We start from the raw sequence: 12,442 nt of genomic DNA on the forward strand, positions 1-12,442 counted from the left end.
TGATGTTGTGTGCGACATGCTGGTGGAGCGCAGGCACACCTTTCTTTGAGAAGTAGTGCCGACTGGGCATCTGGTACTGGGGCACTGCGACGGACATAAGGTCTCGAAAATCCTCTGTGTCCACCAGGCGGAAAGGCAGCATTTCTGTAGCCAAGAGCTTGCAGATGGTGAAATTCAACCTCTTAGCTTTCTCATGGCTAGGAGGAAATAGTCTTTTACTTGTCCACATCTGAGGGACCGAGGGCTGGCTATTGTGCTTAGATGGGGTTGATAAGGGTGTCCCCGGCAAACTGCCGGTCTGTGAGGAAGATGCAGGCGGACATGTTAGGTTGCCTTGATCCAAAGGTGGTGCTATCGATGTCGGACAGCGCTCAACACCAGCTGGTGTTACCACCTACAAAGAAAATGATGACCTGCCAATCACGCTGGCTGTTGCGGGTAAAGAGGTGGCAGGTCTGCGCCCCAAAACAGGTGTGACTGCTGTCCCCCCAGTCACAGAGGATGAAGAGGCCGTGGATGCACAAGATATGGCAGACGGTGGTTGGCCCGGCTGGCTAGGCCGCATTGTAGCACACTGAGCTTCCCACTGCAACTTATGCTTCATGTCCATGTGCCGGTTCATGCATGAAGTATTCAAACTATGTATTTTTTGGCCTCTACTTAGCTTTTGCTGACAAATGTTACAGATAACACGAGTTGGGTCATCTTTATCGATCTGAAAAAATGCCCAGGCTATGCAAGGCTTAGCACCCATGCGACCTGAAGAGCCACCACGACTTGTGGTGAGAGGCAGAGTTGTGTTTGAGGATGCAGTTGTTGACGTGCTTCCAGTACTACGTCTCTTTCCAGGAAGGCGCAGCCTGACCTCGTCGTCACTAGCATCTTCCTCCACCTCCTCTGCTGACCTCATCTCTTGGCTGACTGTGGGTTGACAGTAAGTGGGATCTCCAACCTCATCATCATCACCCTGTGCGTTATCACACCCGTCGTCCTCAGAGCCAACCTGTTCCTGCCCTGACAAAAAACTAAGACTCAGGTATTTGAGTCTTATCATCGTCTTCCTCATTGTCTCCACCAACAGGAGTTACAGTTTGGGAATGAGGGTCTACATTATGGTCAGAACCTTCTGCGTCTGGTCCTGGATCCGACTCATAAAGATTCTGGGCATCAGTGCAGATCATTTCCTCATCTGGATTCACAGAAGCGCTGGAGTCGACCTCTGATTCCCAGGCTATAGTATGAGTAAACAGCTCTGCAGACTCAACCATCTGTTCTACCTCATACTCAGACGGGCAGCTGGAGATTTGGGAGCTGTGAGGAAGCAAGTGCGATTGGGGTGACACCTTTGAGGACTGGAGTATTTGTGATGTTGAAGTTGATGTGGAGGAGAGCCCACTTAAAGGAGCACTTGATATCCGTTGAAGCACCTGCTGTTTTTGTGCTTCATCTGGAATTTGTAGCGATTGGCGTGGCCGTAAGAAAGGGATCTTATCACATTGTCCGCTAAAAGAAGTAGACATTTTAGTTTGGCTGGAAGATGGTCTTTCTTCTGCAGATGTTACTGTTGCTTTAACACCTACCCCACAGACACAACCTTTTTTCCCCTTCCCAACACGCCTATTCCCCTTTCCACCAGCAGCAGGCCTTTTTCCACTCATTTTGGTGGTTAACTAATTCACAACTCTGGAGTTATTTGCACAAAAAAACAATGGATGGGAACCGAGCAGAGTTGAGTGGCCAAACTGTGGTATTAGGCCAAAACTATTGGCTGGGTTAGATGCAGAAAAAAATTATATTCAATTTGCAACCTGATGGAGGTCAGTATAGATGGACTAATAGAACAAGTCCCACACACAGCTAGAAGCCCAAATATTTTTTCAGAGGTAGATGCAGAAAAAAAATATATTCAGTTTGCAACCTGATGGAGGTCAGTATAGATGGACTAATAGAGAAAGTCCCACAGACTGCTAGAAGGCCAAATATTTTTTCAGAGCTAGATGCAGATAAAAATTATATTCAATTTGCAACCTGATGGAGGTCAGTATAGATGGACTAATAGAACAAGTCCCACACACAGCTAGAAGCCCAAATATTTTTTCAGAGGTACTGTAGATGCAGATAAAAATTATTTTTAATTTGCAACCTGATGGAGGTCAGTATAGATGGACTAATACAACAAGTCCCACACACAGCTAGAAGCCCAATATTTTTTCAGAGGTAGATGCAGAAAAAAATATATTCACTTTGCAACCTGATGGACGTCAGTATAGATGGAGTAATAGAAGAAGTCCCACACACAGCTAGAAGCCCAAATATTTTTTCAGAGGTACTGTAGATGCAGATAAAAATTATTTTTAATTTGCAACCTGATGGAGGTCAGTATAGATGGACTAATAGAGAAAGTCCCACACACTGCTAGAAGGCCAAATATTTTTTCAGAGCTAGATGCAGATAAAAATTATATTCAATTTTCAACCTGATGGAGGTCAGTATAGATGGACTAATAGAACAAGTCCCACACACAGCTAGAAGCCCAAATATTTTTTCAGAGGTACTGTAGATGCAGATAAAAATTATTTTTAATTTGCAACCTGATGGAGGTCAGTATAGATGGACTAATAGAGAAAGTCCCACACACTGCTAGAAGGCCAAATATTTTTTCAGAGCTAGATGCAGAAAAAAATTATATTCAGTTTGCAACCTGATGGAGGTCAGTATAGATGGACTAATAGAGAAAGTCCCACACACTGCTAGAAGGCCACATGTTTTTTCAGAGGTAGATGCAGAAAAAAATATATTCAGTTTGCAACCTGATGGAGGTCTGTATAGATGGACTAATACAACAAGTCCCACACACAGCTAGAAGCCCAATATTTTTTCAGAGGTAGATGCAGAAAAAAATATATTCAGTTTGCAACCTGATGGAGGTCTGTATAGATGGATTAATAGAACAAGTCCCACACACAGCTAGAAGCCCAATATTTTTTCAGAGGTAGATGCAGAAAAAAATATATTCAGTTTGCAACCTGATGGACGTCTGTATAGATGGATTAATAGAACAAATCCCACACACAGCTAGAAGCCCAATATTTTTTCAGAGGTAGATGCAGAAAAAAATATATTCAGTTTGCAACCTGATGGAGGTCTGTATAGATGGATTAATAGAACAAGTCCCACACACAGCTAGAAGCCCAATATTTTTTCAGAGATAGATGCAGAAAAAAATATATTCAGTTTGCAACCTGATGGAGGTCAGTATAGATGGACTAATACAACAAGTCCCACACACAGCTAGAAGCCCAATATTTTTTCAGAGGTAGATGCAGAAAAAAATATATTCAGTTTGCAACCTGATGGAGGTCTGTATAGATGGATTAATAGAACAAGTCCCACACACAGCTAGAAGCCCAATATTTTTTCAGAGGTAGATGCAGAAAAAAATATATTCAGTTTGCAACCTGATTTAGGTCAGTATAGATGGACTAATACAACAAGTCCCACACACTGCTAGAAGCCCAATATTTTTTCAGAGCTAGATGCAGAAAAAAATTATATTCAATTTGCAACCTGATGGAGGTCAGTATAGATGGACTAATAGAATGATGCTATGCCCAAAAGATTTTACTTCACTAGGTGCAGTAAAAAAATTGGTATTCTATACACAGGTGGTATATTTTGTAACACAGATAGGCTACTCCACTGACTAACACACTCTGCAATAGGCCAAAAAGGATTAGCTTTGCTAGATTCAGCCAAATGCTGTGAAAAAAACTTGCACAGCACTGGCACAGACCTGCCTGGCAAAAACTGATAGAAACTGATGTAACCTAGTCCTGAAAAGGACTCCAATTACAATTAGTCTTTACTCCCACAATCTATCTATTTAAGAGCACAGACCTGCCTGATAAAAGTCGTACGAAATGCTGTAACCTAGTCCTTAAAAGGACTGCAATCACAACTATTCCCTACTCCCAAGCTATCTGTAGATTTGTGCGAAAATTGGCTTGAAATTAACAAGGCATAGCGCACACAGCAACAGCGGTGCCGTCTAACACGCAGCTGCAGCAGTGAGAAAATGGTGGCGACGGGGAAAATGGCTTGGTCTTATAGGGCAAGGACATGTGACATACACTGCCAATGACACATGCCCTTGCTTGTGTGAAAAAAAGCACTTCGCTCCGTGTGTGCGCTGCTGATAGGCTGACAGATTGCACCTCCCCACTGTAAATGCGGGAAAGAGAAAAAAAAAATGGAGATCTTCATTGTTCCTGCAGAGATCCATCCCCTGCCCCTCCCCCCACCCCGCTGTACACTCAAACTGCGTATTAACATTAATTTTCATCATTACTGAGAAAAAATCCAGTTATGATTTTGGTGCACTAACATTTATCGAACATAACCTCGAACAGCCGAATTTTTCTCAAATTGTTCGTGTTCGCCGACCGGCTCGAACACCGCCCAAAACAGCTCGAATTTGAGATTGGCGAACAGTTCGAGTAGAACAACGCTCATCTCTAGTAAGGACATTTGTTATTGGGGTCATCTTCTACCACATATAACCCTTGGCCTCTCAACTCCACCCTTCCCTGCTTTATTTTCACCTCTCTAAACCCCACCTGATTCAGTGGTTGACCATTAGTTGCTAAAATGACAAGACTAGAGTCTGTGGGGCTAAGATCAGCATCAGACCAAAATTGCTTGTAAAGGATATGTGGGATGGTGGTGACTTGGGACCCAGTGTCCAATAGGGCCTATGTAGGGATTCCTTCTAGCGTAATGTTGAGGTACGGGCGGACTCCCACATACCGACTACGCCAGTCATATGGGCCCTGCCGTTTTATTCCTGGGGGTTGGCCCTGGGACACAGGAATCTCAAGTTTAAACGATATCTTCTTCCTGCAAAGTGGCCCAGTTTGTTGCAACGAAGGCAAACGGGTTGTCCTGAGGAATCCGTGTGGTCGGTGGCTCTGCGTCGGAATGGTGCGTTTGTCCCTGAACGGGTGACTTGTTAATCTCCTCCACGGGCGACATGGCTCTGCGTCGTAATGGTGCGTTGGTCCCCTGCACGGGCGACATGAGCTTTCTTCTCATCCAAGCAACATCCTCAGGGGATTCAGCTAACTGGATTTTGCTTGGTGGTTGTGCCTCCGGTCTGGCTTGCAAGAGTTTTGACATGTAGTCCATGTTTTTGGTTAGTTGTAACACCTGATTACGTAGGTCATCAGCAGATTCGGGTACGACAGCTTGTACTACCGCTTCTACAGAGTTTTTAGGGGTAGGCTCTAAGTTCATGTGAGAGGTATTAACCTGCCAGGATGGAATTGCAGGTTTTACAGGTAATGGGTCTCGTAGTACAGTTATAGCACAGTCATTTAAGGTATTAAAATGCACATCTGTATGATCTAGGACCCACATGTGCACCTGCTGACGGTGAAAGTCTGATCTCAACCCATTCATAAACTGTTCTGCAAGCAATTTATCTTCATCTTGCACACTTTCTGGATCTACCTGTTTTATGCACCGGAGTGCCGCTTGTAAACATAGGGCAAAGTCTCTGATGGTATCTTGCGGTCTCTGCTTGCATTGTTAGAATAGCATCCTTAGTTCAGACTTTGTGCATTTTTCAAAAGCAGCTTTGAGCTTATCAAACACATTTTCTATAGAGTCTCTTTCAGCATCGCTCCAAGTCTCAGCTTCTAGCTCCGCTGCAACTATTAATTGTCCCTGCACAACGGAGGCTCGCTGCTTTCCTGTCATTGCATACATGTCCATCACCGCACACATTTTACGTTTGAAAGCTGCTAAGGTACCAGGTTTACCTTCATACGTCGGTAATCAATTGGCCCCCGGTACATACGGCAAGGCAATTGGCATTATCGGGGCCATCGCTCCAGATGCTGCGCCTCCCTCGCCAGCTGAGGAACCGGCTGCTGTTGTGTCTTGGGCATCCCCTCCCTCAAGGTCTCGGATATTGTTTGCTTCACTCATGACGGTGCCCCCCTAGTTAACCATTGCCATCTGCTATGATTAACTCCTTCAGTAACCGGTGACTCTAAAAAAAAACGGCGGGTCTATCCCCTCGCTTCTTTAGCCGTGCCCCCACGACTCTCTCCGCTCTGAAGCAGTTTAATTTCTCTATGACTCAGTAATGATGGCCCGTTTTACAGTACGCAAACTTTCAATAAAGTCCAATTTAAGCACACAGTACCCGGTTCTACCGGGCCTTCGAATCCTGTTCGGGACGCCAAACTGAGTCGGTCGACAGGGGTAGGGGTACTCGGATACCGGGATGGATGGGCTACTTCTGTGGGGATCACAGTTGGTCGGTTCCTGGTTTCGTGCCCTGGACCGTTAGTAAAGGGATGGGGGTCGTAGCATCGGCGTCTCTGCCCCGTACTTGGCAGAGACGCCGTTGCTACAGGGGTGAGGATGATGGGAGTATTGTGTCCTGACGCCTCCTGTGGTAACTGGTAAAATCGGTTACCAGCTCTGTGAATGGTTGCTGAGGTGATCGGCATATGGCTTGTATGAACGCTATAGGCAGTAATGTCAAAGTAGGCTCACACACACATGAAGTCTTTGTTTCAGTACCTTTCTTTTACTGATGTCTGGTAACAGGTACAGTTCAGGAGGGTTACCAGGTTTTTGGTACAGTTAGAGATATTCACTCTGGAGATTTGTGAGGCCTCCTATAACAATGTGTGCGTTGTTTGGGATCAGTCCTGCCTTAAGCTGAACCTGCCACCTTTTACTTTCTTTGGGGTCCTTCTCCACAACGGACAATGAGGACCTTTCCTTGGGGCTACCAATTCTCTTTTTGAGCCCCTGGTCCTATACTTGGTCAAGTTTGGCAACTCTTTTCCCTTCTTCTTTAGGGGGAGTAGATCCTCCTGATCTGTCCGGGTTTTCTATGCTATTCCTGAATTAATAGCAATCTCGGACTTCAGTGTCCGGGTGAGCTAAAGGGATAATAGTTTTATCTCTTTCTTTCTCCTTCTAGCCTCCGTCCCTCTCTTTTGAGCGCTTCACAACACAGACCTGTTTCCTAGTTCAGGGCTTAACTGGTCCTCTGCCAACAGCTCTCTGTGTCTCCCTCCTCCTTCACACTTCACCAGACTAACTGCCGCTTTGCTGTCTCCCTGGAAACTGACTCCTCCCCTCAGACCTGGGTGGAAGGTGTTTTATGTGCCCAAGTGTACATCTCTCCCTGCACCTATGGGTCCTGTGGTAATCCCCCGCAGGGGTGCCACATATTCATATCACTGACTTTTCATGAGCTAAGTTTTCACATTGAATCCGCTCCCAAAAGAGCCAAGAAGAGGCAATGAGAGCAAAATGAGCACAGCTCTCATTTAGGCTCTTGTTTTCCTTCATGTTAGCAACCATTGGATTCTCAGATCCCAGACCCCCCAGGGTCAGGTAAATATTATTTTTATATATTATAGCTAATCCCGTGAAATAACTAATGTATGCAAACTTAGGCTACACAGTATTAAATTGTACAAAAATTATCAAAGTGCCTTATGCTGAATAATGAATCTGGTATATTTTTTAAACTGTCTAGTCTGAGACAACATATAACCAGGACTGGGACAATGGGCAGGTGGGCTAGGCACCCACATAGAGTGCTATATCCTGCCTCCCTGAGGGAGGCACTGTTTGAATAGAAAGAAAAACTAACATTGCATGAGGTCATGTGCCACCTGTCATTTAAAACACTGACAGCTAGAGTGCAGAAACTCAGATGAGCAGGCACTCACTGACATCATTCATGGCCTGCGTCATGACTGTCGCTCATTCCCTGCATTCAATTGAATTTACGTCTGTAATACGTGAATGCAATTGATGTGAGTGCTGCTCTTGTCAGAAGCAGAGGAGCTGTAAAGAACTCTGTGCTCAACCAGTAACTCTTCCAACAGGGCACAGGAGAGGCATAGCATGCAGAAAACGGGAAGTGCGATGAGATTGCTGCATCACACTGTCCAGCACTCAATGCTGTACCAGATAGAAGAGGAGACAACGGCCACAGTGGAGGGGAGCCAGGATTAGATGAATATGAGCATTTCTTTTTTTTTTTTTTTATATTATTTCTCCACTGAATTGTAGCTGTGGGGAACATCATATCATATGTGGGTCAGTGTGGGACATTATACCAGAGCTGTTTAAACATCAAACCATATGGAGATCTGTGGGGGACATTATACTGGGGCATGTGGGGGACATCATATCATATGGCGGTCTGAGTGGGACATTATACCTGGGCTGTTTAGACATCATACCATATAGGGATCTGTGGTGGACATTATACTGGGGTATCTAGGGGACATTATACCTGGACTATGGAGACATCAAACCATATAGGTGGCTTATTATACCTGGGCTATTGAGGCATCACACTATATAGAGGCTGTGGGGATGATATACTGGGGGCTGAGGAGACATCACACTGTATAGGGGTGGTGGGGACATCATACCATAAATGGGGTTGTGGTGACCATACTGTATGGGAGGCAGTGAGGGACATTATACTGTAGTGATCCTACTGTATTAGGGACTGTTAGGGACCTTATATTGGGGGCTGAGCTGTGGTGACAATACTGTATATGGTGCTATGGTGAAGATTATACTAGGGGCTGTGTAGACCATACTGTATAGGGGCACTGCTGAAAATATATAGGGGGCTGTGGTGACATCAGACTATATGGATGGACAGCTGTGGTGAACATCATAATGTGTAGGGGGACTTTGTGAGGAGGGAGAAGAGTTTGGAGAGGACAGAGTAGTGGGCATTTTGACAGCACAGAATAAATATGTAGATGGGGCAGTGGGAAATGGGGGCAAAGTATGGAGAGAAGGAAATATAGCAGAGAGGGGACAGAAATGGCATAGGCCATGGCTCATAACGAGGAACGCTGTGGTAGTTATACCTGATAATGTCAGACAGTGTGGCGGCTGTAGCTCATTAAGTTGGATAGTGAGGCGGGTGTAGCTCATAAGGTCAGTCAATTTTAAGGCCATATAACATTGTAGGCTTATTTAGGGAATAGTATACACAGATATTTTTATTCAGGAGCATTATTATGGCACTTTTTTATTTAAGGGCACCGTGTGAAGATGTGCTGGAGAAGACCGGAGATGGCAGTCTGCAGAGACGAGTTGCGTCTGTGAAAAGTTATCTTGGCAAAATCGAGAAAGAAAGCGAACAATACCTGTCAGAGAAGATGTCATCTGTAAAGTACCTGGTACCTGGGTGTAAATGTTTATGTGTGATCCTGCCTGTGTGTTATCAGTATTGTGGTTTCTGTATGGTTCACAAAATCTGATGATAACTAGTAACAATAACAACTCTCAGTATCTCCTTACTATTGTTAAGGACATACTGGGAGTTGTAGGTTCATGCATAATTTATATGGGGCTGACATGATATTACAATTGTTGCTGTACTAAACTTGTATTGAAATACTTATGGTCATTCTGGTGATATATTCCTATGCAGATGGTGATTCTAGTGATGTATTCATATACTTGTTAGAACCCTCCTGTTTGTTTTTTCCATCTTGTGTTTTGCGGTCACGTGACCATCTGCCTTTATATTCCAGCTCCACCCTTCTGGCTGTGCTGGACTTCAGTGTTTGACTGTTTCTCTAGTCTGGTGCTTCAGTGCCTTTCTCTGTCAGTTCGCTTGGTCATTCTGGGAACTCTAGTACCTTTTGCTACCATCCAGTCTGCCATCTCAATGTCGTCCCAGCATGGGATAATTCTCCTGCTCATGCGGTGACGTCATTTGCCGACACCCCATGCACAGGAGAATTCTCCCACGCTGTCAGTGACGTGTATGAGGTGAGCTGAGTTCATTGGACATGAACTCGGCTCATCTGGATGCCGTCACAGCCAGACACTGAGGAGCTTCACTGAGGAGCATCTCAGTGTCTGCGGCATGGCAAGCTGGATGGCAGCGTTCTGCTGTGATCCAGCCTGTCATGTCAATGTAGCAGAGCTGAAGCCATCCTGGGAACCATGGAAAGGTAAGGATGAGGTTGGTTTATTATTTTACTTTTATTGCCGGAGATCGCTGGCTTCAGCTGGAATGGTCGATATGGTAAGTAGAGTTTAATTTAGAACATTAAAGATTTGTGTCTTTATTTCAATTAAAGGATTTTATTCTTGGTGTTTATGTTTTTTTTAACTTTCACTATGGGGTTAGTAATGGGGGTGTCTTATAGACGCCTCTTCATTACTAACCTGGGCTTGATGTCAGCTGGAATTATAAGCTGACATCAACCCCAGCCCTATTACCCCACTGCCACAGCTACAGGGCAGTGAGAAGAGCGAGGCTAAGTGCCAGAATTGGCGCATGCTATGGATGCGCCATTTCTGGGGCGGCTGACGGCTGGTGTTTCTAGCCTGGGAGGGGGCCAATATTCATGGCTCCCTTCCTGGGCTATTAATATAAGCCCCCAGCTGTCTGCCTAGCCTTTGCTAGCTATTAAAATAGGGGGGACCCCACGTCATTTGTTTTTGCTTCCCCCATTTTAATAACTAGTAAAGGCTAGGTATTCAGCTGGGGGCTGATATTAGTAGCTTGGGAAGCTCCGTGGGTATTACCCCCTTCCCAGGCTTCAAACATCTGCCCCAGCCATCTCCTTAACCTCTGCTAGAAACTAAAATTATGGGGAACCCCACGCCAATTTTTTTTTTAATAAATCCTTTATTTTAACACTATATGACAAGTACAGTAATCAACACTGTCACTGTACTCATTATATATGTGACTGACATGTTTCTATCTATCTAATCTATGTGTGATGTTCTATTCTTTCTGCTCTAAATTGTCGGGTATCATTGTATGCCGCTGATGAATTGCTGGCCGGCTTTTTTAAAGAGACAAAAACACTATCTTTTTTTAATAAATCCTTTATTTTAACACTAAATAACAAGTACAGTAACCAACACTGTCACTGTACTTATTATATATGTGACTGACATGTTTCTATCTATCTAATCTATGTGTGATGCTCTATTCTTTCTGTTCGAAATTGTCGGGTACCGGTGTATGCCGCTGATGAATTGCCGGCCGGCTTTTTTAAAGAGACGGGTGCATGAAAATCAGAGGGCACTAGTGTGTTCCAAGTGCCCTGCTATGTTTTTCATGCACACTCCTATATACCCTGCCTGCCTGTCTGCCTATATATTCTGCCTGCCTGAAGTTTAATTGAGCACTGTTCCCATCGATTTGGGCAATTTTTGACCTTCTGCAGTCCGCCGGGGGGGACCGCCAGAAAAATGCTCGAGTTTCCCATAGACTTACATTGGGCTCGTTGCTAGGGTTTGAGCACCCGAGCATTCCAATGTGCTCGACCCGAGCTTCGAGCACCCGAGCATTTTAGTGCTCGCTCATCACTAGTTTTATTTTGTCACTTTTGCGCAATGAACCACAGGGGTGGGCCTTTTCTCTCCAACCTAATGATCCGTGTTTAAGGTCTGTAGAAATTTTTTTTTCTGCTATGAGTCTATTATATGATGATCCTGACTGAGTCTCATCTTCTGATGCAGAACTCTGGCGTTTGAATCACGGGTCAGGTGATGTTGAAAATTATTGCACACACTTCAGGAGATGGGCTTCAGAAGTCTTATGGAATATTCCTGCGCTGAAATGTTTATCTCTTGCTGGTCTGAGCGAAAGGGTTAAGGATTTTCTAATTGCATTCCCCACACCTGAGACTCTGCAGGATGCCATGCAGTTAGCTCTTCATGTGGACAGGAGACTGAGGTCCAGGATGAATGAGGTAAAGACTTCTGTAATGTCAGGTCCTAGTCCCCAGAAATATTGGCTCTGAAGGCAGAGAACCAATGGAGGTGGGGGCGAAGTCGCTCTCCTCTCAGGAAAGAGACCGGAGGTTCGCCGAGGGATTGTGTCTTTATTCTGGTAAAGCTGACCATTTCATTAACTATTGTGAGCATCGTGAAAAGAAAAAGAAAAAGTCAGCTACGCCCGTATAGCTTGTTTACGCTCTGCAGGAGTATTTCTTTCTGGGAGTACTACTTTGCAGGAAAATTTGATTGAATTTCAGGTATTTGTGGATTGTGGTTCAACACATAATGTGATTGATTAAAGGGTTTTTGGAATACCTTAAATTGAAATCCAAACCTTTGTCATCACCTATTGTTGTAATTACAATTGAAAACACTCCCTTGAAATGTATTACTCACAAGGTTGCTGCATTTCCCCTCACTATCAATGGAGTTCACCAAGAAATTTTGGACTTGGTTGTATTAGATAATTTACCCTCTCCGGTCGTTTTAGGTTTGCCTTGGTTAAAACTGCACAATCCTTTATTGGACTGGTCTACTAATGTGATTAAGTCTTGGAGTCCGAAGTGCTCTGATAAATGTTGTAATGGTCACATTGCGCCTGTAGAAAAAAGGGAATTACCAGTACCTA

Source organism: Phyllobates terribilis, unplaced genomic scaffold, assembly GCF_046119375.1.
Source record: "Phyllobates terribilis strain yellow unplaced genomic scaffold, ASM4611937v1 Scaffold_2__4_contigs__length_985480577, whole genome shotgun sequence".
Lineage (NCBI taxonomy): Eukaryota > Metazoa > Chordata > Amphibia > Anura > Dendrobatidae > Phyllobates > Phyllobates terribilis.